The sequence below is a fragment of the Numida meleagris genome, chromosome 3 (genome assembly GCF_002078875.1).
Source record: "Numida meleagris isolate 19003 breed g44 Domestic line chromosome 3, NumMel1.0, whole genome shotgun sequence".
NCBI lineage: Eukaryota > Metazoa > Chordata > Aves > Galliformes > Numididae > Numida > Numida meleagris.
In genome coordinates this window covers 92326938-92350623 of record NC_034411.1, presented here as the reverse complement: position 1 = coordinate 92350623, position 23686 = coordinate 92326938, and the positions used below count along the sequence as shown (strand labels likewise).

The following is a 23686-nucleotide window of genomic DNA, read 5'->3' as shown; positions in this document are numbered from 1 at the left end:
CTAGGTCCATTTCCTCTACACAGTCTTCCAGCCACTCTGCCCAAGCCTGTAGTGTTGCCTAGAGGCTTGGGGCAGAGTGGCTGGAAGACTGTGTATGAAGAATGAAGAATGTGTCACTACAGTGGTCCTTTAATCTGTTCATAATCACTCTGAAAAGCAATAGGGCACTGGGCCTGTATGTTTACACAGCCCAGTAATGCCTACAATGACAACAGCACTAGCTGCTGATCTACAACTCATGAATTGGATGAAAAAGAAGACATTTCAAGTTCACCTACTTAACTTGTGGGACCAGATCTTTGGGTGTGAGTCAACCTAGTAGATGCTAGAAGCAGAACAAGTGATCCCAGAGGTTTGCCAGAGAATGATGGCAAAATAATATATCTAACAAAATTTGGTGGAGATTTCTCCTGCAAATGTCATTATGCTCCTCCATTACCCTTGGCTCAGAGCCTCTGGCAAGTTACACACATTTTCCTTTACATAACTTGTAAATATTTAAGTTGCTCAGCCAATTCTTGCCTTGGTTACATGTATAATTTTTATAATTAACATTTTGGAAAACTCAACACCAGGGAACTGATGGTCACAAACATGGTCCCATGTACAAAGCTCTATTTTCCAGTCCCTGACTGAGATGACAGATCTTAAGCAAGCTTGGACATACAGTAAGCCTTACACATAATTATTTGTCTGTAGTCTGTACTTTAATAAATTTCAGCTCCTCATTGGCACAAGCAATTAGAGCATACCTCATGACCTACGTAAATAACTGCCAATCAGATCACCTGAAATTAACAAGTGCTCAGAACTTGAAGATCTGTTGAGCTTGAAAAGATATAAGGATCTGCTTTGTGTCTTCTTCCATTCACCTGTCACAAAGGAACTGTAACATCTTCCTCTTTGCTTTGTTAAAAATTTTATTGATTCATGATGATTTTTTTTAACAGTGACAGCTTGCAAAAATCATTGCAAAAATGGGTCTTAATTGTAAACTACAAGTGATTCACTTGAGTTTCTTTAAAAGTGAACACTGTAAAAAACTTTGGTTATGGATCTGAGACACAGTGTGAAACAGTGCCTTTTTAGAGCTGCGTGTCTGGCCCTGTGTTAGATGGAAGTAAAGATTTCTCTTTAAAAAGTTGCATCCCCAAAATAACCATAACAGAACAGAAAGGTAAAAGAAATTCTCAAACACTGCCACCCACCCTAAAAACTATAAAAGCTCAACAAAACTGTATAAAAGGTAAAAAATATATATTATTATCCTCTCTAAAGGATTGTCCTCTTGATACAGAAGAGTAAACTTCTAATATTTGGTAATAAATCCCAGTCACAAACAGTTTTTATGGGTTTTTCTTTGGTTTGTAATGTTTCCACAGTACATATGTGAAAGAAGCAGATAAAACATTTTTAAGATACCACAAAAAATATTGTCTTTGTTCTTTCAGCCTTTAAGAAACAAATGGACCTCTTGTTCTGCTTCTGCGCATGCTTATGTTTGTTTGTTTTTTTTTAATTTCTCTTCACTTTATCTTTGCCTACCAGTTTCAGTGAGCACATTGTGTTTGAAATGTTAAGCCAGGAGAAATTCATTATATGATGCCTAGCACACAAATTCATGAGCCCAGAAAGAGTATACAGCCCAAGCATCGGGAGAGTTTATTTTTAATTTTGAACAAGATGTTTTACTTCTCACATTAAAATTAACAGAAATGTTGATGTTTGAGTGCAAGTGTGTAATTTACAAATGGTTCACTTTCCCAAAATACATGTGTGGAGCTGGGGTCTGCTGCCAGAGTGGGGCAGATCCTTCTGCCTCTGTTACCCTTCAGTGGGAAACAAGAACATGTTCAGCCAAACAATTTTGTCCATAACTTTAAGCTTTGACACATGAAAGAGAAGCTGTTTGGCACAGTGAAGTGTGGACATACCTGTGTTTCCTTTAGGCTAGATAACAGAGGAAGGCAGTAACATAGCCACCAAAAGAATTAAGGATGAAAGTATGTCATGTTCAATGCCCATGGATGGTTTGTAGTCTGTTTGCTAGTCCATATCACATTTTTACAGGTATCTTTTTTTCTATTAGTGAGATAACTTCAGTGTAGGTTACCTGTAATCTAGATTGTCACCTTTATGTGCTATCTAGTAGCTATAGGATATTAAGGCATGTGTAGAATTAAGTCTTTGCTGAATTAACTCATCTATATAAGTAACTTGCTATGCATCCACTAGTCTATCTAACTGAGTGTCTGTCTATTCTTTCTGTATGTTGGCATTTTTGTTTTAAAATCATGTCTTTATAAGGATTTTTTCTTTCAGACAGGAACAATTTCAGAAGCTTGTGACTGCTATCTAGAGAAATGCAGCAAAAGCTTTGAGTTACCTCTAAGTAGTGTGAAGGAGACTTTTTATTCACCACTGTGGATTAATAAATTACATAGTTCGAGAAATAAATACATACAGTTCAAGGGGTTCTAGTCTTTCCCCGTACTGTCAATAGCCTGCACAGTCTGATAATCAGACTATTTCTTATTTCCAGGATTTTGTTTATAGTAATACTTGCTCAAAAATGGATGTAAGATTGTTTATAAAGGATAACAGCCTTATATTCTGGAGACAAAATGCTTTCCTGTAATTTTCTTCCTGCTTTTAGGTACGTTATTTTCCTGTTCTTAGGAAACTTTCTTCATTTTCTGAATGAAAAATGCGGGTAAGAATTCAACATGATGCAGAAATGTTAAGAGTGTTTCTTAGAAAACATGACTTTCTATTAGCAGTCTAGGATACCCACCTCTCCTGGAAAACTCATTCATTCTGATTTTAATGAATAACACTAAAACCAGAAGAATAATACTAAAACATCCTAAATTCTCCATGCATTAAGATGAACTGTACATGCAGTTAGTTCAAATTCCAGCTGCAGAACTGCAGGTCGCGTTTATCCTTTATACCTTAACATACATCTACAATCAGATGGAGGTCAAAAGGATCTGTACAAATCAGAACTTGCTAGTGGATTTATATTATTTGTACAAGTACGTGATTTAACCTGTGTAATTAACTACTGGGTTAGAGCTGTAGTCATACATTCTTTATGATCTGCCAAAGTTGAGTATAAATGAATAATTGGTACAATTGCCAAGCCACTAGCAAGTGGTTCTGTTTCTGAACTTGGTATGATTGTGCTCTTCAGAGGTTGGTAATCAACCCAACAAACTTCCCACGTGAAAGGTGAAATCCTAGCCGTACTGCAGCAAATGCCAAAACTGATGTCAGGATGGTCAGGATTTTATTTGGGAAGTTGGATTTGCTTTCTTAAAAGAGAACATATTGAATTTCCTTCCTGAAAAATCTTTTGCAGTACAAAAGTCATATAACACATATTATATTAATTGTGACCTACCTTGGGGCTACCTCACCAAGTAAATATTTTTGGGAGGAAGGCAAAATTTGAAAACAGCCCTTTGTTTGTGATGACTGTGCAACTAGAACAAGGATTAACAGAACACAGGAAAGAAAACTCAGGCACCTGATTGCACAGATATGGTCTGGACCACTGAAAACCAGTCTACTTTTCATGCTAAATCAGTCAAATAGAAGATGTTGACCAGTTCCTCTCTGAGCAATCTTTGGAAGAAGAAACATAGCACCAAATAGAAGTTACAATCCTTTTTTTTTCTCTTCCATTACAGATTCTTCTTACTTTGCCTAAAGTTCATTGGCTGCTGAAAATCTTTTATCTTCTCAGGTAAGCTCAGTAAAGGACACATACTTTTTTCACTGAGTGTCTAGGCAACCATGAAAAAAAATACTATTTGTTTGAAACTGACCGGAGTTCTTTCAACTGCAGCAGAACACATTTTATGCCATCTAAAGTCTGTAGTACATCACATCATGGGAAAAAAAAGGTGATTTCAGAGCTAAATACCAAAAGGGTGGAATAGTTTTCTGTAACAAGTCTCTACAGAAATTAATTCAGGGTCCAATACTGAAGAAAGTTGAATTTCAGCACATACCACTACACTTTGGAGGCTTCTGTGCCTCAACAAGCAAATCAAAACCTCCTTAATCTACAGAGTTCAGATTCAGCATTGATGAATTTTGAGAGATGAAGAAAACATTCTGGCAATTCCTAAGGCAAATAAAATGTCATAATTTGCTTAGGAGGCAGACATAGTCTTCTTTCCACAATTTTACTCAAGGCAGAAGCCTTGTGTAGGCAAATATGCAATTATACAGCCTCTTTCCCATGCCTCATTCTAAAGGATCTGGGCATTAGATAGATTTTCCAAACTGATAAAAAGTGGCCTCATTTCAAATTCAATGAAAATTTGCCCTGTTTTGGCAATATATGTGTCGACGGTTTACGGGCGTTAGGCCCGATTCCGTGACAAAGGGGACGGGGGACCCAAGGGCCCACGTCCCGGGAAAAGGGGAAAGGGGAAAAGGGTAGGGAGATGGCCCTGAGAGCAAAGAACAGCGGCAACAATCTGAGGAGAAACAAACTAATTTACTAAATAAGATATCGGAATGCAAAACAACACACTATAATACAATATAATTACAATTTAAGCTGATAAATCCAATACAGAGAGAGAGAATGTCCCAAAATCAAGGTAGGCCTTACTCTACCACCGACGATAAGACGGCTGGAGAGCGAGGCGCTGCCAAGACGAGAGACGGCGGAAAAAGGGACGAGGTCTCGTGATCTGCAAGTTTTTATACTGCGAGCTTCTATCTTTTCCCTCCGGCTGGAAAATGGCAACAAAGGAGCAAAGTGCCGTGGGGACTGTAGTAGTCCTTCTCTTCCGAGAACCAGGCATGTCCACCACATGATGCTATGATGTGGAATACCAATAACCGAAAATCACAAAACCATGACAATATGAAAATGAAATATTTGCTGGGTTTTTTTCTCTTCCCTACTCCCTCACTCTTACACAAAGTCATTGTATTTTGACATACACAAACATTAAAGAATCAGACAATCAAGGTTTCCTTCTTGAGGAATGTCCAGTCTTCCATGTCCCCCCTGCCCTTCAGAACTGTCTCCCGAGGGACTCTCCCAACCAATGTTCTGAACAGGCTGAAGTTTGCCCTCCGGAAGTCCAAGGTAGCCATTTTGGTGACCCCCTCTTCTGACTTGACCAAGAATAGAGAACTCTAGCATTTTGTGGTCGCTATGCCCAAGACAGCTCCTGACCACTACATCTCTCACCAGTCCTTCTCTCTTTGTGAACAGCAGGTGTAGTGGGGCACCTCCCTTAGTAGCTGTGTCAGGAAGTTACCTTCTACACACTCCAAGAACCTCCTAGATTGTTTCCTCTCTGCTCTATTGTATTTCCAGCAAATGTCTGGTAAGTTGATGTCCCCCATGAGAACAAGGGCTGACAACTGTATGACCTCTGCCAGCTGCATGTAGAATGCTTCATCTGCCTCTTCATCCTGGTTGGGTGGTCTATAGCAGACTCCCACCTTGTTGGCCTTCCCCCTAATCTTTATCCGTAAGAACTTGACCTTATTATTCCCAGCACTGAGCTATGCAGAATCAAAGCACTCTCGAACATGGAAAGCCACCCCAATGCCTGTCCTTCCTTGCCTATCCCTTCTAAAGAGATTATAGCCCTCCACTGTAGCACTCCAGCCAAGAGAGTGATCCCACCATGTTTTCATGAAGGTGACTATGTCATAGTGTTCCTGTTGCACAGAGGTTTCTAGTTCCTGCTGTTTGTTGCCCATGCACTGGTGCAGATGTGCATCAGCTGGGCTATTGGTCTCACCCCCAACCTGAGCGTGCTGTCCCTTGGCTCATCTCTGGTGAGCCTGGTTTTATGCCCTTACCCCTTCAAATCTAGTTTAAAGCCCTCTCAACAAACCCTGCCAACTCCTGGGCTAGAATCCTTTTCTTCCTTTGAGATAGGTGAACCCTGTCATCAGCAAGCCTGGAGCTGTTCAAACTGCTCCATGAGTTTGAAAAAAAAAAAAAAATAGTTCCACTGGTAGCACCAGTCTCTTAGCCACGTGTTGATCAGGTGGGTTTTCCTGTTCCTTTCAGTATTTTTACTTGCTGCTGAAGGGACTGAGGAAAACATTACCTGAGCTCCCCGCTCCTTCAACAAATAGCTCCAAATTAGTGGGACTTTAGCTAGGAGACAAAGCGAGCATTGGAGCACACTGATGAAAATTGCTGCACGGTTTTAATCACTTCAACCTGGACATCATTTCAACTTGGAAATGCACGTATCAGGTTTACACCTACAAAGTACCAACAACAGGGATGAGGATTTTTTAATTAAATAGATCACAACTGAGACTATGGCAGCATCACATCTGGAGCAGCTTACACTTTGCACTACTGAATTCCCTCATTCCCCTGTGCCCGAGTCTGCTGCTCTCTTCTGCACTCTATGGCTTCTGGACCAGAAAGAAGGAAACCAGGGATGAAAATAAATTCAGGTTTCTTCACAGATAACAAAAGAACCCCATCAGGGTCATTTAACATTTAACAGAATTCATTTTGCAGAAGTTTAATTAACTTCTGCGAGGACTGCTTTCATCAGCTATGTTACTAATAATCACCTAGAGTACTGAGATGCAAAAAAGTTGTTTTGATTTCTCCTTCATGAAGAAGGCACTTCGGGGGTTGTTCTACTATGCCTTGCTTTTGTCTCCTCTGGATTTTTTCAAAAGTTGCAACCATAGCTGATTTGAAAATGCGTAAGTGTAAAGACTTCTAATTGCTATTCTGACCACAAAATAATTTCATCCATCCTGAGTTACAAACACTACCTTGTTACTAGTCATTACTCAATGGCATAAAACAATATTAACATTTCAAAACCTGGGCTCAGTATAATGTTGGTTAGGTGGCAATTACACTACACTCTAAAGTTACTGTCAGAATAACTGTGGAGATTAAAGTATAAGAGAAACTGCTTAATCTTTAGAGAGCAAGCTGGAAAAACAGGTGCAGGAAGGCTTTGAAAGTGTTTCAAGTGCTGGAGAACTTTAATAATGCCAATATTTCTAAAACTATGGCATGGCATGGCACCCTTTCATTTGAATGCAGCATAAATATTTGAAAGTGCACATATGGTTGGAAGGGAAAGAAGACGTGCTGCACCCTATACACTGATGTAATTCCACCAGTGTTGGAACAGGGTTTACTAGTTATCTAACCAGGCAACTACCTCAGCCACCTGAGGTACCTCTTCTGACTCTTAGAGAAATAGTCTTGCAATAGTGGAAGGAGACAAGTACTCATCCACCACCTACACTAGGTAAGATGAGATCATCATTTTCTGAAGGTTCTTATTCTTCCTTGCTGAACTTAAGGAGTGCTTGCTTTTTCAGAGTACGTATTTCTCTCCAATGACTATAAAGGGAGCTCAGCCAGCCAGCTGAGGAGGAGATGGTTGCACTGCATGAAGTTTCATCTTTTTGTGCAAATCCTAACTTCTGTGCCCCGCATCAGAGCTACATGACTGACCAGCAAGAGCTATCTGAGAACGATCTGATGAGATTCTTCATCTATTGCCCAATCCATTTAGTGAAAAGTGTTACAATACCATAGGAATTCTTACCAATATTTGCCCAAATTGTTCTTTTTGCTGTAATTTTCAGTGCTGATTCCCAGATATTGTTTCTGCTGCAATATTTAGTTCTAGGGGAAAGTGTCCTGTAACTGTCTCATCTGTACCACATCCAGGCCTGCAGCCATTATAGTGCAACAGTCCTATTCTTGCCAGAATTGTTCAAGGAAATTTTGTGAAAAATTTCAGAGAGGTCATCAAACAGTTTACAGCCAAATATTAGATTGTGTTTAAATGCTCAAACTCAAAAACAACCAGCTTTGTAATTTTTCTTTCGCATTTCCAGAGCCAAAGTATTTTCTCAATACTCTCTTTCAGAGGTTTCTCGTTAGAACATTTGGACAAGTTTCATTCTGTATGTTCAACTTTGAGCAGGCAACAGCTGTTCTTTTGTTTAGTTTTCATCAGACTTGGCTTTTTATCTGAAAGAGAAGGACAGATTGACCGTATCATAAAATATTATTGCGATCACAAATTTCATTATTTCAATCTGTGCATATATTGTTGAATTTATAGTTAAATGACTCTGGCAAACAATTAATTACCATATAGCCGACCACAAAAATCAAGCCATCAATGTAAAACAATCTGTACTATTACAGTTAAATTGTGCAGCAGCTGGGAATGAAGGCAATTTAGATTGCTTAACAAATGGACGAATTTAATTAGTACAATAGCAATAGAATAAGTCTTCAAAAAAAAAAAGGCAGCAACAGCAACAACAAAGCAGTTGTAACTCTTCCCATAAAGAACCCACATTAAAGATAGTCTACTCAGAAGTTTTGCTTTTCTTTATGTAGAGCCCTTTTATAGCCTTTGTTCATTGCAGGTAGGCATTGCCAGCTATAAGGCTCAGATTTGTGAAGCCCTGAGCATCCCCAGCTTTCAATGAAACCTGTATGGGGCTCATGAAGTAGTGCAGCTTAAATTTCCCCTTAACTGCAAACACACACAGGCACTTGGTCTGCTGTGGAGAAGAGCCAGAACATATTTCATTCTCCAGTAACCAGGAAGAACAGATGAATATCTGCTGGGTTGTGCATTCACAGTTGGGGAGAGAAACCGCAGCAGGACAAATTGCAAACATTTCAGTTCACAGTCAGGACGTAGCAACAGCAGCATGAATTGCAGCATGTGGAGATGTAGCTGAAAGGCAGCCAGGCTGATTTATAAAGCAGTGGCATGACAAATCAGCACCATTCAAATCTACAAGTGAAGGGACAAGGGGCAAAAGAAAGTCTAAAACCACAGTTTACCCTTTTGCTTAAAAGATCAAACACAAGAATCAGTTCTCTAATTTGTACACAGCGCAAAGTCAGGCTGCGGGCTTTTGGTTTTTTTGACCTTGTTCTTCGGCTGGTGTTGGTGGTTACTAAAGGGATTGATTCATGAAGGGGCTTTAGCTAAGTATGGGCTGCTTGAAAGCAGCTCATTAGCTGTGCTCATCCCTCACTGTGGATTCCCAAGGCACACAAAAAACCATTCTGCTAAATTTCAAAGGCGTTAAAGATAATCCAGCCAGCCTAAGAGGTATTTTCTTTCCAAAGGATAAAACAGTGCCATATAGCTTTTGTTGCTGTGTAATTTATGGCAAAGCTACAGACTGAATCTGACTGCAAGGAAGGTCCTTTTGAGGTACCCTTCTGTAGCCATTATTGCTTTACCCAGGAAGTTCTGTTCCTGCAGCACACAAAGCACGGCAGCAGTTCCTTAGAAAGGGTGTTGGCTTTCTACAAAACTGCTAGAAGAAAAGGCATCACCCAGTTCCAGAGTAAAAGAACACGTAGCCTAAGCATTTGTTACAAGAGAAACCCCTAAAATCTGAAGCTACAAAAGCTCTTGGGCAGCTATGTTGTTAGAATATCAAGGCTAAGGAATCCTACCAATGCTCTTACTTCTCAGGCTGTATGGGGAAAATGGATCTTATGTTTGGCATCTCCAGCATCAGTGAGTTAGATGGGCCCTGAGGCTAAGTGGCAGGGCACACCCTGCACCCTTCACTTGTACTGTTTTCAGGAACAGTTCCTGGCAGATGCTGTCCTTCAGACTGTGCTTGGGCATTCCCTGGGGGAGTGCTAGTTGGTGCATGCCAAAGCCATGCCATGAATTATGCAAACAGCAAGTTTGGGCAGCCTTGTGCCGGTGCTGGAACCTGTGCCCTGGCCTTGTTTTATTTATCATTAAAACCTTAGTCTCTGTTTCTCACTGCCAACTCTGTAACTGTGAATGCTGTTCCCTGCTCTAAATGGGATGAACCCTTTAGCAGATGGAAGACCGAGGTCACATGGTACCATGCCAGTCCTGTGACTAAACAAAACTAATAACAGATCTCACATTGGCGCCAGGGAGGAGAGGGCATGATCTCCAAAAGCGGAAGGAGGCCTCTGTGGTCTCAGCTGTAACACAGCCACGGAAGAGCCTAGCTTAGCTGTCTGCTTCCAAGTCTGCTCTTCAGAAAGGGCCAGCCATAACTTTCTGGAAGCAATTGCAAAGCTCCTTCCCCATCAGAGGTTTAATTTCTGCAGGCACTTAGGCAGAGGAGTGACAGTGAGGGAGTCAGTGCAGTGGGACTCTCTGGGGCTGGTAGCTGCCAGTGCAGTACAAACACAAGGCAACTGTTCTACCACTGAATTGTCACTACTCCAAATCAGATCTTTCAGTGGAAAAAAACTTTCATTGAAATCAGAATACCACCTCTCAAACAAGTCCTTAGCTACTGACACTTGAATACTCTTTTGTGAATAAGCAATCTCTTTATTGTCCAAATATAACCACGGCTCAGTTGTTCCTTTTTGAACACCCAAGAACATGAGCTGGAGCAAGTTAGAACAGCTCACTGACTGAGGTTTAATCACGTCAGACTGCAATTACTTAAATGAGGGGATCACACCGTTCTCCTTCTCGCAGCGGCATGTCGCAGCAATTAGTTCGGAGCTCAGAAAGGCCAGGACTGCTGCTACTAGCACCTCAGGGTTCTCAGCATTTTGTAGTGCTGCCATCAGTCCATCTGAGGGCCAGAACCCATGTAGAACCCCAAACCTATGCTGCTGTGCTTTGTTGCAGGCCCAAACTGACGCAGCTGTACCCTGCTTGGCAGATTTTGTCCCATTCACAGACAAAGAGGATCATTCTAAGATCTTCAGGCCTAATGTTTTCTAATCCTTCAGGCTGCCTCATTCTGCTAAACAGAGGACCAAGTCTGAAGGCAGCAACAATGCAGACGTTAGGAGCAGAGATCAGATACTCCATCCCCAGCAGCAGAGCAGAGCCAGAAGCCCATGACACAGAGAGATTATGTTTGCCATGCAACCAAGCCAGCACAGAGTTGGAAGCTCCAAAGCAGAGCACTACCTTTGAAAGGCAAAGGATATCATCTCCTTGGAGCCTATCATCCTTCAGCTGGAAACTTAGCTGCTCTGTCATTCAAAGGCTGCCAGCAATACACACAGTGTTGCCTGCCCCGCTCTCAGCCATATATACTCATCATCACCCAGCTGCCCAAGCCTGCTCCCCGAACTTGACCTTCAGGGCTGTGGAGTGGCCACATGTGCTATCCAAACCCAGAGTTCATCTTCCTAGCTGAAAATCTCCCACTGCAACAGCTTGAACCCCTGATTTTCTTAGCATCTACCTGCACACTACTGCTGCATCAGCCCTGTCCTGCAGTTGAGCCATTTCATTATCAAAGGATCATAGAGTCATTAATGTTGGAAAAGATCCTAAAATCATCTAGTCCAACCATCAACCCATCACCACCATGCCCACTAATCCATGTCACTAAGTGCCAGATCTCTTCTTTGCTTGAAAACCTCCAGGGACAGTGACTCCCCCATCTCTCTGGGCAGCCTGCTGCTGTGTCTCACCACAAAGGCAGTTCTGTCCATTTTTTCTAGTGAGGTATTACTATTATACCCTTTCTGGCATGATACAAGCATTTGGAGCATGCTCTAGTAGTAAAGCAGCAATCAATCTTTAGAAAATCCCACTGCTAATATTTCTGTATGCCTGATTTAAGTTGCTGCAAACATATGTAGCCAGTAAAAAAGAGCAGCCTGCTTTCCAGGGTGGCTCAGCTCCTCTATGGAAGTGCCTTTGCAAGATATGATTTACAAGGCTGTGCTGTAAAGCTTCTTAGCTGATGGCTCTGTAGTTTAGAAGGATAATCTAACCTTACAGGAATAGGAGTTTTGCAGAAGGACCACCTCAGAGGAGAAATATTTTATGCGAATATGCGCTGAAATTATATAAGGAGATTGTAACTGGACTATGAACTAGGGTTTGGAGTCCTATGGATTGTTTCTACTGAACAGACAGATTGATTAAGAAGAAAGGTGCTTGTATGTCATACCATTTATTCTCAACAACAGCAACAACAAAATTGCAAGCACTCTTCACAACACTGATTTAGCAGGGAAACTAATAGACATACAGTCTTGTTTCCAGCAGCACCTTCCAGTAAAACATGACCTCCCTCCTAGAGGATTTCATCTGCTTTGGAGGCCCATGTGTGAGGGGAGCAAAGCTTCTTTTGCCTCGGCACCAACCCCCTTTCCTGTGAGATGCTCCCCTCCCATAGATTTCCCAGAAATATATGTATTTATATTCACAGCTGCTATGAAACTGAGTCAGGACCTGAAAACAATGTAAAACTGTTTTCTAATTAAGTAAGAATTGGGAAAAATAGAGAAATCATTCATAAGTTCCATTTTGGGCCAACTCCAAATCAGAGGGGAAGGTAACAAAAATTATGGCTTGGGTGGGACATTTATTTCTTCTTAATAACAAGGTGCAGAGTCTGATGTTGGCTTTGTGATAAGGAAAGCTCAGCAAAATAACAAACTGATAAGTAACTGTACGCTACTGTACTTGCACACTCTTCAAAATTTTATTTATTCTAGTGAGTAGATAGAATATAATTTATTCTTCCCATGAGACAGAAAATGAGCAGAAGACAGACAGCAAGCTCTGTTCTTTTAATTCATTAATCTAGTAATCTATATTCCACATTTTTGCAAAGCAAATTTGTCCTGCATAGTAAAGACAGCCTGGCAAAGACATCACTTGAGTGTATGTGATTTTACTAATCTCCTTTCAGAAATCCTTGACCACTCTGCTTTTTTGCAGACATCAAAGCAGAGATCATGGCAGCTGTCTTTTTTCTTTTACTAGGCTGGAACTGAAACATCTCATGAGTATAAACTCTGAAATAGAGGTACCAATTTTGCAGATTCTGAGATCTTGTAGCCAATGGAAATTTGGCAGCTCAAGCAAGATCTGTATTTCAGATCTCTCTCAAAGCCTCATTTTTGGGTGTATAATGAGCAAATGCTTTATACACATCCTTTATTAATTTGGTCTTTTTTATTATTTTTACTTCCTTCAAGTCCCCTCTACAATCATGCCTCATAAAAGTGCTTATTTTCCCTTTGAAGACACCACTTGTCTGGGTATGCATTGAAAGCACTGCACATTTTCATATGTAGTCATCTAGGGAATATCTTCATGTAGATCGGTAGCTGATTATAATTAACCAGCTATTTCTAATATGTTGTGCTCAGTTCTTTAATCTTACTGCTTCACCTGTCTTCAGTTTAGTAGCAAACATAGAGAATAATGAACTTATTTTATAAGCCAAGGTGACTTCTCAATCAAGTAAGGCATTTCAGAGAGGCCACTCATATAGTCGGAGGAAGCTGTTCACAGTGTCAAAAGCTGAAATGGATGTGGGCTGCAACACTTGTCTACAGACAATAATTGATTCAAACTTCTGGGAGAAGAACTCCTTGAGAGTAGCCCTGCTAGGAAGGACTGTGGGGTTCTGGTTGATGAGAAACTGAACATGAGCCAGCAGTGTGTTCTTGCAGCCCAGAAGGCCAGCAGTATCCTGGGTTCCATCCAAAGAAAGGTGGCCAGCAGTGACAGGGAGGTGACTGTCCCCCTCTATTCTGCCCTCATGAGGCCCCAGCTGGAGTACTGTGTCCAAGTTTGGGGCCCCCAACACAGGGAAGACATGGAACTGCTGGAGAGGGTCCAGAGGAGGGCCACGAAGATGATCCAAGGGCTGGAGCACCTCTCCTATGAAGATAGGCTGAAGGAACTGGGCTTGTTCAGCCTGGAAAAGAGAAGGCTGGGGGAGACATCATTGCATTCAGCTTATTCCTAATCATATGCGTAATAGTTAAAAGGCTCACAAGGACTGGCCTTTTTCAGACCTCCCAGCCCATGGGTGAAGGCAGCACATGCATGTAAAGAGATAAAAAGTAACTCATATTGCAGTATACCTGGGTTATTCTGTTTTAAATAGCTCATCAGCATTCAGATATGGTAGGGCATATCTTTTCCATTAAAAAGATATGTTTTTTTGCTGTATCCCACACTGGGGCACCACAGCAGCAGGCGCTTCCTGTAGATCAAACTGGATAACAAAGTGGGATAGATTAGATTTAAAAGATTAAGCAAGAACTGAAAGAAAGAAAGGAAAAATTAAAGAGCCTAAAAGAAACAATGGTAACTTGGGCAAAGCAAGTACCTGAGGTATTTTTCGCTTTTTTCATATGGATGTGGAGATCAAAATGTGTCTCAGTTGATAGATTATTCCAAGTAATGATGGGAAGCGGCCAGAACACTTCAAAACTTTTGGAGAAGCTGAACTTCTTAAAGTCCTCCTGTCTTTACCCCCCTTCTTGTCTGTCATTCCTTTCCTTTCACTGCCATTCTTCTCCTTCCACATCATATTCAGCTTGAAGTATACATTTAGTCCCCAACTTCTGCTCATCAAATATGGAAAATGAGCAAATGTGTGCACTTTATTAGTCCCAGTTTGTATGAAGACACCTGCCCAATTTAGGAGTGCAAATCTCTTGTGGAAAGAGCTATGCTGGTATAAATCCACCTAAGGAAGAATTAGCATTAGCTACTTAGTATACGCAGTTTTAAATGAGAACACCATTCCTTATTTGGACAAAATTACTGCAGTGAAACAAAACTAAGGTGAGGAAGCCTATTTATTTCAATGGCATCGCTTACGTGAATAAGCTGCTAAATGTGAAAACAGTTGAGCTATCTGTTATTCAAAATTGAACTTCTTCCTTTTGCCTAAAAAGAGATGACTGTGAGTAGCAATCATATTCTCAAGTTGTCCTAATTTTTAAGATCTCATTGAAGTGTCCTTAAAAATAATATAATTTTTCAAAGAAAATCCACCAGTGCTCCTTCACAACTGGACAAACACCTGATCTAGTTCTAAATTAATACAGTAATATCCTACAGAACAGCTACATGTTCTTGTGTTCACAGAAGTCAGCACAATTCACTTAGAAACTGTATAACTGGAGTAAGTAAAAATATGTGTGCAGGTGGGGATCAAATTTAACTGGACTTCCACTGTTGTAAGAAATATTTATATTTCCAGAAGTATTGTAAGTGGTAGCTTATGACAAAAAAAATCACAATACCCATATGATGGACAATGCCACTGTATGTAAGACAAACCAAAGAGGAGGTACTGGCAAATTTCATGCCACTAATGAAAAAATTTCTAGTGTATCTCAGGGTATTTCTGCTAATTTAGAATGTAAGTTGTTTCAATTTAATGAATACAAAACTCTGTAATGTTACACACAAGCAGATACAGCGATATATATCAAGTTTCAGTATGTAAAGCGTGTTAGAATCATAGAATGGTTTGGGCTGGAAAAGACCTTAAACATCATCTAGCTCCAGCATATGTTCCATAAGGACATTTATCTTACAGAGTGCCCATCCTGTTTAGATTAGGTATCTGCTGTTTGATTTTTGAAAGATCATTTCAACAAAGTTGTAAAAGCTTCCTACCATTTGTTCACATAACATTTTGCTTCTCACCTGCAAATCCTGGGATCATTATTTATAGATAAGAGAACTCAGGATTATCGCACAGGAAAGTGAGAGTTCTTCATCTGTTCATAATTCATTCGAGTCCCACTGCTCGTTTTGGCAGTTCAACCGTTAGACACAGTCAGACAATAAAAGCTCACAGCACGGTGCATATCTGTAGAGTTTTGCTCTGTTTTTGCGGTCTAGGCAACAATATTCTGCTGTTAAGTAGGGGCAAAATCCCGTTCACCATGAAACATTGTTTTAGGAAAACTATGTGTATCACTTGCTGTTGAAACAAATATAAGCCGTATATAAGCAACGACAATCTGTTTTATCTCCAAAGATTTTTATTCTTACTTGTCTTCAGAATGCTGTTCAGATGTGAGATAATAAGCAAAACAAAATGCAATTTTTAGAAGATGAGATATATTCTACTTCTCATATATTTTATCCTTTTATCCTTGTAATCGTAGCTACAAGCCCAGAAGATAAATAACTACATTGATGGACACGCTGACTAGAAGCTGACAGAAGTTATTGGCTAACAGAAGTTACCACATCTGCGCAGAGGTTAGCATCACTCTGTGGTTCTGTGTATTCTCTGCTTCTCTGGTTCCTTTTCTAGCAAGGAATTTAGAGGGAAATGTGAACAGTTTGACCACATCTGCACCTCTTTCCAAGTAATTTCCATATCCCATCTCTAAAGAAAAACATCCTGTGTTTTAATCTTGACCCCCAGACAATTTTCTTCCAAGGGAAAGACCATGGTGCGTAGGCAGCTTTTCCAGTTCCCTCACTGATAAACATTGCAAGAGATTCCTGGAACCACCCAGCCTGACATGCACCACAAGACTCTGGAGACCTTGATCCAACCATCTCATTGACCTGAGGGATGATACTGGTTCTCAGTGCATGAGGCCTTGTGTGCTGCCATATATCCTTGAAAGATACAAAACACTTTAAACATGAAATGAGAAACATCACTTCAGTTTTTGCACATACTTTAAAGCACTCTAGAAATGTAGAATGCACAGGCAGGCTTTCAAAATGCATTGAACATTCATATGTAACTTTTCCCAGGGGGAAAGAGTTATCATTTTTGTTGGGACTTCTATCAAGCAAGATTAATCCCACTGTGATGTACTTAAATGTCAGGGAGAAAAAATCAATTTAGGCATTAGGGAGAACTCATTAATGACAGGTATAGTGAAGCACTGGTTGGATTGCCCACAGACATTGACTATCCATGCCTGGGAACCTTTGAAAAGCAAAAAAAGCTATTGCTAAGTCTAATGATGCCTTGGGGCAGGCAATCAGAATAGGCAATCTTTTGAGGTTACCTCCAAGATCTTCTATCTCTCAACTTACTATGAGGACTACCAGCAGAACAGGTCCTCTCAGCCTGGTTTAGGCACATCTCTTGCATCTGACAATGTGTGGTGGGCAGCAGCACAAAACAGACTGCAATAGCAATTGAGATGACCCACAGGATCCTGAAGCGGTCATGCAGAATGAGCTGCACCCAAATGAGCATGAGGCACAAGGTAGAGGGACGCACACAGTTAAGAGAAGAATCATTATGGGACACTCTTTCTCCTTTCTTGATATCAAAAAAGGAATAAAAGACTGTCTGTAGGCTTTGTAAGAAAGCCACTTACATGTTGTTAATAAACACACTTTCATTCTACACTTTCTGCACATTGCTGTGGACAACAGCTCTAGGCTTTGGGTCTTTTTACCACCAAATTCTTGCCGGCTTTATTCCAAAAGTACTGTAGAACTAAAAGGGAACAGCAGGGTGGGAGACATCTATTAGGACTGAAGAGCCAAATTGATGTGTCAGAAAAGCTTCATAGGATGCTGGTAATGAGTGGGAAGTCTTCACCATCCTGCGTGTTCTTCAAAACAGCGTCCAGAAAATGCTTATTGCATTCAAATATAATACTGAGGTTTTTAATTCAACATCTTTAGAAAAATTACAGGTGGCAACTGGTCACTATCATGTTGAGAATATTTAGTCCTCTTTATGAATTGAAAAACTGTGCATAGTTCTTGCTATCTATGTATTTACAGCCTGAACAGATACATTCCTTAACAGTCCAGTTGGTAATCTCAGCCAGGAGGTCAAGATTTGAAAGAACACTGAAAAATGAAATACTAGGCCAAGTGAGTATTACTGGAGGTTTTTGTCATTTCGACTCAAAGTATAATAACAGGGAACAAAAAGGCTGGAGTACATATCAAAGGGAATAAAAGAGAGAGGAAAAGATATAATGCCTTTTCTACTTACTGCTGCAAAAGAGAAACAGACAGGGAGAAATATCAAATTTACATTAGAATCATAGAGTCATAGAATTGCTCAGGTTGGGAAAGACCTTCAAGATCATCAAGTCCAACCTCAACCTAACCATACTACCGTAACTCTAACAACCCACTGCTAAATCATGTCCCTGAGCACCATATCCATCATTACCAAGACAAATAAACACTTTAGCAAACCCTGCAGAACTCAAAATGTTCTAATCCCATTTAGGCAACTAATGTCTAAAAGGATTACATATAAACACATTCAAGTTTGAATAGTGTTTGATTCAGAGTATGGCAGGCACAGAAGGGAATTTTCAGTTTCTTTTCCAAGGCAGGATTTCTGATCTCTCCAATGACTGATCCCAAGATAAAGGACTGGTCGAAGGAGGACCAGAGTTAGATTTTATGAAAAGTGATGGAATTTCTCAATGCCCACATCTTCAGTGACCAAGGCAGCAATACAGATGTGCTTTGAAAGTCTCATTTGTATATCAATAGCCAAAGAATGTGTCTTTTCCTTTTGCTACTTGTACCAGTAATTAAGCTTAAGAAGTGCCGAAAGTAAACATCTTTCAGTGTGCTTTATTCACCTTGGGAGGCCGGTAACCTTCCTATCTTCAAGGTCAGCACTCTCATTAGCTTTGCAGTGGCTTAGCTGTAGTGAATACTTCAACTTCACAAAGCCCTCTGAAACGGCAGCCGGTTACAGTACTTCAACACTTAAAAAGAGAAAGAAGAAAAAAAAGTTGATAGAAGTTGATCAATAATTACTCCTCCCATAGTAAGACTGCCATGAATTATTTTAGACTAGAGTACATTCGAAAGAAACACTTAGTTTTGCTGTGTTCCTTTTGAAGTTTCTAGAAGCTGTGCTGTCAAACAGAGTGGATTTACCAATTTTAGACTGAAAAAAGAAAGAGGGAACAAAACACCAGGGAAGCATAATACATTATTCCTCATAGACTAACTACCTGAATTTGTCAGTTGAACAAATAAGTAATATAGCTGTGTATTTTTGCTTCTAGGATTACAGTATTCTGTTTGAAGATGTGTGTGAGTATGCGCAGACCCTCTGCACTGCACTTGTGCTTATGCTGATTCAGCAGAGATTTCTGCATGGCTAGGCTACAAGACTTAAAATTCAATATAATGAAAAAGGGTATATCACTTCACAACAACATTTTAATAAGAGTTTTAGAATTAGGCTAATAAACCAAGCTCCTAATAAAAAGGAGAGAGACGAGAGGACAAAACTACAGTATATAGAAGTTGTATTTAAATTTACCATTTAATCTTGTGCTCAGTCGTTCTTTTATATGCTATAATAATATATTGGATCTTTCCTGTTACTATTTCGTGTACTTTCTTCACAGCAGTGATTACTGTCTGTCATTATATGTGCAAATACAAATTAATAGAGAAGTAGAGATTTTCTCCTTTTTTCTGTTTGAGTCTTAAGGCTTGCAGAGCCCACAGTATTCCCAAGACGACTTTTGACACCTCTTGCAGTAAGCATTACTATCAGAAAAGGCTCAGAAAATGGGGGATGGAGTTATCTCTTAAAGTCGGTCTAACTTTTGTAGGCAAAACCTATTAGTCTAGGGCATAAGAAAGAATTAGCATGTAACACTCACAAAGGAGTACGCAGGTGCTCCCATTTTTAAATGCAGTTCCATCATCAAGTGGAGCAGGAGGAATAACAGCCTAGAAGACAAGGAGCAGTTGTATGGGAGACACCTGAGTGTGTGTCCCTGAAGTTAGCTGCATGTTGTTGGACCATATCTCCATATCAGCCATGAAGAGCTCCAATATCCTCCTGGAACTGAAGAGAGATTCTCTGAACATGATTTCAAAAGATCCTTTGCTGAACTTATACTGGATAAATTTCAGCTCTAATTTAACTCTTTTTAGGGAAAACACAACTATGTCCCTGAAACACAGGGATGGGATTGTGGACATAGGGAATTTCCTCCTTAATGAGTCCCATGGGTTTTGTGGAAAGGACAGCTATGTAAACAAAAAGTGGAGCAAGAGCATTCCTTTTTAAAGTATCACAGAGAATTCATAGGAGATTCTACCAAGACAACAATTCCCTTCTTTCTGTTCTCCACTCTCCGCATATAAGCTCACAAGATGCATGGCACAGAATCCTGATAAAATTACATTGATTTGTTGTGTGCTAAGGTTTCCCAAATGCTAACCCACAAACTTGGGACAGAATTAGTTTCTTCTGCCAAAGCATTTAGTCTAAAAGCTGCTATAATTTAAAGAAGAAAATGTGAATTTGAAGGTTGCCCAGAAAAAGGATACATGGAAATATTTATTCCATTAATCAGAGAGATAACAATATGATGAAGTTATTCCAATAAAAACCTGTCAGTTGTGCAACCATATTTTCCCATCATGGAATCAGTAGAAAAATCCTCCCAGCTTGAAGTGGAACATCATGTAAGGAAATACAGAATGTTTAATTATAAAATTCCTCCTCTAGTGGTTGGTTGAAATTATTAAGGGATTTTTTTGAACTTCAGTTGTTTTCTTTGGCATTCAACCTGGATCTGGAGGTTTTATACTCCCTGATAAAAGTTGCTGTTGAAAACAGAGCAGAAATAATGAGGACTCAAGCACACAAGCTGTGGCAGGCTTTTTATTGTTCCAGTGAAAACTGAAAGGGAGAAGAAGGGAATATTTTATGAGTAATCCGCTTCTCATGTTTTGGAATAAAAAAATACTAGAAATGTGGTGGAAAACATCAGGAAAGATCACATTAGAACGGTGAAAGCTACACAGTGTTCTGTTCTGGGACACAAATGAAAAGTTCAGCTGGAAAGAAAGAAAACACTGCAGAATTTGAGTCTGATGTCCCAGTGTCTAAAAGCACAACTCAGTGTGTCTGCTTTAAGTACTGCCTGGTGTCTAAAGCCTGAGAGGTGCACGCAGCTCCCCAGAGCTATGCACACTTTTTCAGTGCCAAGCAATGGTCCACACACATGCACAAAACCTGGGAGACAATTGCAGCTTTGCTCCTGCAAGGACTCTGGATGAGCACCAGTCACGAATTTTCTGATTCTTGCTTTATCTCTGATGTCCTGACTGTGATCTTGCCTGTACTCCACCTTCATCACAAGGTTGGAGGATATACTTCCTCACTCTCTCCTGCTTAGCTCCATTTCCCAGCAGCATCTCCCCCAAATGGAAGTTAGTCCACTGTCCTGAGAAGAGGAACCACAGCTCAGAAATACCTCAGAAGCATTTCTTAGTCCCACCACATCTCTCAACAGCTACCTTTCAACAAGAGGAACCCTCCACCTTATAGGCCTCCTTGAGAGGCCTTCAGCATCTAACTCTTGCCTGGGCAGCAGCCAGAAATTCACTTTCTGAGTAATGGCTGCTCTTAGATCAGCCTCTTTCCTGCAGTCGGAAGCTCCTGGAGCCATGCTAGCAGATCCATTTCCTAGGAATAATGTTTTTTTTTTTTTTCTGCAGACAGATGGCTTTGTTGGAAGGTGGAGCACAGCTCAGTGACACTGAGCAGAGTGGTAGGAAGCAGCAGCTGTCCCTTCAGGAGCTTATGGCAAAAATAGTCAAAGACAGCAGTTCAGCAGCTTGGCTGTGTGAGCCATAACTCCATGGAGAGGGAACCAGTCACCTTTTAAGATTAAATCCATCTCTGCTTCATATTTCCTGCATATCCCTTGTTGAATACAAGGTGACAAAATCCACATGTTGAGTTCACAACATGTTTGAGAATAAGGAGATCATTAACTGGGTGCACATCCTGACAGTGCTTGTGAGGAACAGAGATATCACCCAGAGACGAATGGGAAGTCTATCCACACACCAGACTGCAGCCAGGGAAGGAGGAGTTCAGTGGTTTGTGCCTCCTGCAATTCTTCTGTTCACAGACATGGAGAAGAACACATGGAAAGGAGCACATGGAATAGGTCCAGAACAGAGCACTAGCAGGTCCTGGTGCCCTGTAATGACATCCAGTTATATCTTCATATTGCCTGTATTGGCTTCCACCAGAATCCTTCAGAAACACAAGGTTAGCCATCTCCATCAAGAACAAGTACAATAAGAGACTTTCTGCTTTGTGAGTTTTCCACTCTGTTAACCAAACCTATACAAAATAAAGCTGTAAACAAGTAGTTAAGTGTTTATTCTCCTCCTTGAATGTCAGCTTCCACCATAATTGCTCTTGCTACAAAGTCTGAGACTTAAAGAGGTGCTATTCACTGTGCACTGTAGAGGTCAATTCTGACCCTAAATGATTTTCTTACCACTTTGTTGAAACCACCACTCTTCAGTTCCCTTTACAGACTTGTGCTTTTATTGAAGACAAAGAAAACTCTCATTTTTAGAGTGACAACAGAACAATTTTTCACCCACTTTCTGTAGTATTAACCTGAGAAACTATTGACATCAATAATACTGAACGTCAAAATAGAAGAAAATCAAGCCCCAGTGGTTCACAAAGGATTTAAAAGGATCACTGGTTCAGAAAATGAATAACACCGCTTTCTGTGTCACCAAGTTTTGCCTTCCTGCCAGCAAGGCAAGATTCTTTTTCAAGTCTGTTTTTCAAAATGTCTGTAAAAGGTCAGTATGCTCTATGCTCAGCCATCTTCTAGTGTGGGCAAGTTAGTAGATACTATAGGTCAAGCAAAAGATGTAAGAGAAATTATTTTGTCTTCTAATCTACAACACTAAGAAAGGCCACTCAATTAAAATCCAACTCATGAGGTTCTGAACAACCTGTGGACCACCAAACATGCAATTCTTTGGTCTCATTTTTTGTGAGAAATCCTACTGATTGATATAATGTGCTTAAGCCAACACAGTTTGCTGGAACATTGTTTAAACGACTGTTCATATGTAGAAGTATTTCATGAGGGATAAAAGTGAGTTTTCTGGTTCACAGAGTGCATTTGAACTCTGCACTGAACTGCAGACTTCTCAATAAATACTGCCCAGAAACAGGAAAAATCCCAGCAGGTCCAGCGTGAGCAACACACTGTAACGAACCCAGAATTTCAGGAGCTGACATTAGTTATGTGTCTTGGGAAGTGCTGTCAGATAAATCATTCCAAATCTTTGGCCTCTAATCCCACATTTTGCTCCTTTCCAGTTATTACTTTTGTCCTTTGTTCGAATTCCCTGTAATAAAATCAAACAAACACGTCTTCTTCCTTATCAAAGCCAATAAATTTCATAGCCTCTCAGCTGCCATGTCACCACTTCATTTAACTTAATTCAACCAGTACTATACCATGTAAGAAATTTGTGACTACTAAAGTTGTCTGAAGTTTTCTATTGGAAGTGATATTTTAACTATGTGCTAAAAATCTGATCACAATTTTTTATCAGTTATAAAAAAATATTGTTCATAAGAATTTACCTTTAAAAAAACATATTAAATGAACTTCTAATCCATTCTAAACCATTCACTAACAACGCATTTTGGGTATTTAATTGATATTATTCATATTAAAATATCACTTCCACAACTTCCATTTCATATCATAATACAACTTGGCTACCTACTGGCAAATTGGAATCCCCTTAGGAACATGAAACTTTCAGCTCAGGGTACTGATACTAAAGCTTTTGGTTTCATCACATCTTTATAACTAAGCAGGCCAAATATACCTACAGCATGAGAACTATGCTCTGAAATCGTTTCTTGACATATCTTTTGGGGAATATTTTTAACCTTGATCGTAATCAATGATCTGTTTGTAGCATAGACCTGCAAACTAAAGTAGAAATTTGCAGACTTCTCTCTCTAGCAAGCCAGTTCATGAGAGACATAATGTAAAAGGAGATACATTCTAGCAGAACTGCAGTTTAATTTTTGGTGTCACACACAACTCAAAGAAATAAGTTCCCTTTGGTTTCTGTGTATTTAACACCAGAATTTAGCT

The 23686-nt window shown here is 40.1% G+C and overlaps 1 protein-coding gene and 1 long non-coding RNA gene across 6 annotated transcripts in view; one reads left to right on the top strand and one right to left on the bottom strand.

Moving 5' to 3' along the window:
* FAM110C (family with sequence similarity 110 member C) overlaps positions 1–23686 on the top strand; it is a 67410-nt gene that overhangs the window by 39175 nt on the left and 4549 nt on the right. Inside the window, exons 3-5 of one of the 4 annotated variants that reach the window (XR_002436520.1) lie at positions 3696–3751; positions 15926–16022; positions 21246–21910. The gene's annotated coding sequence lies outside the window, so the exon portion shown is untranslated. Of the gene's footprint in view, positions 1–3695; positions 3752–15925; positions 17619–18784; positions 19401–21245; positions 21911–23686 lie in introns of those variants that run through there. The other 3 variants (XR_002436518.1, XR_002436521.1, XR_002436519.1) reach the window with 3 other exon arrangements.
* LOC110395615 overlaps positions 4843–23686 on the bottom strand; it is a 29174-nt gene continuing 10330 nt past the window's right edge. Inside the window, exons 3-5 of one of the 2 annotated variants that reach the window (XR_002436524.1) lie at positions 19394–19581; positions 18350–18478; positions 4843–8017 (exon numbers count right to left, since the gene is read on the bottom strand). This is a non-coding gene — a long non-coding RNA (uncharacterized LOC110395615). Of the gene's footprint in view, positions 8018–18325; positions 18479–19393; positions 19582–23686 lie in introns of those variants that run through there. The other variant, XR_002436523.1, reaches the window with a different exon arrangement.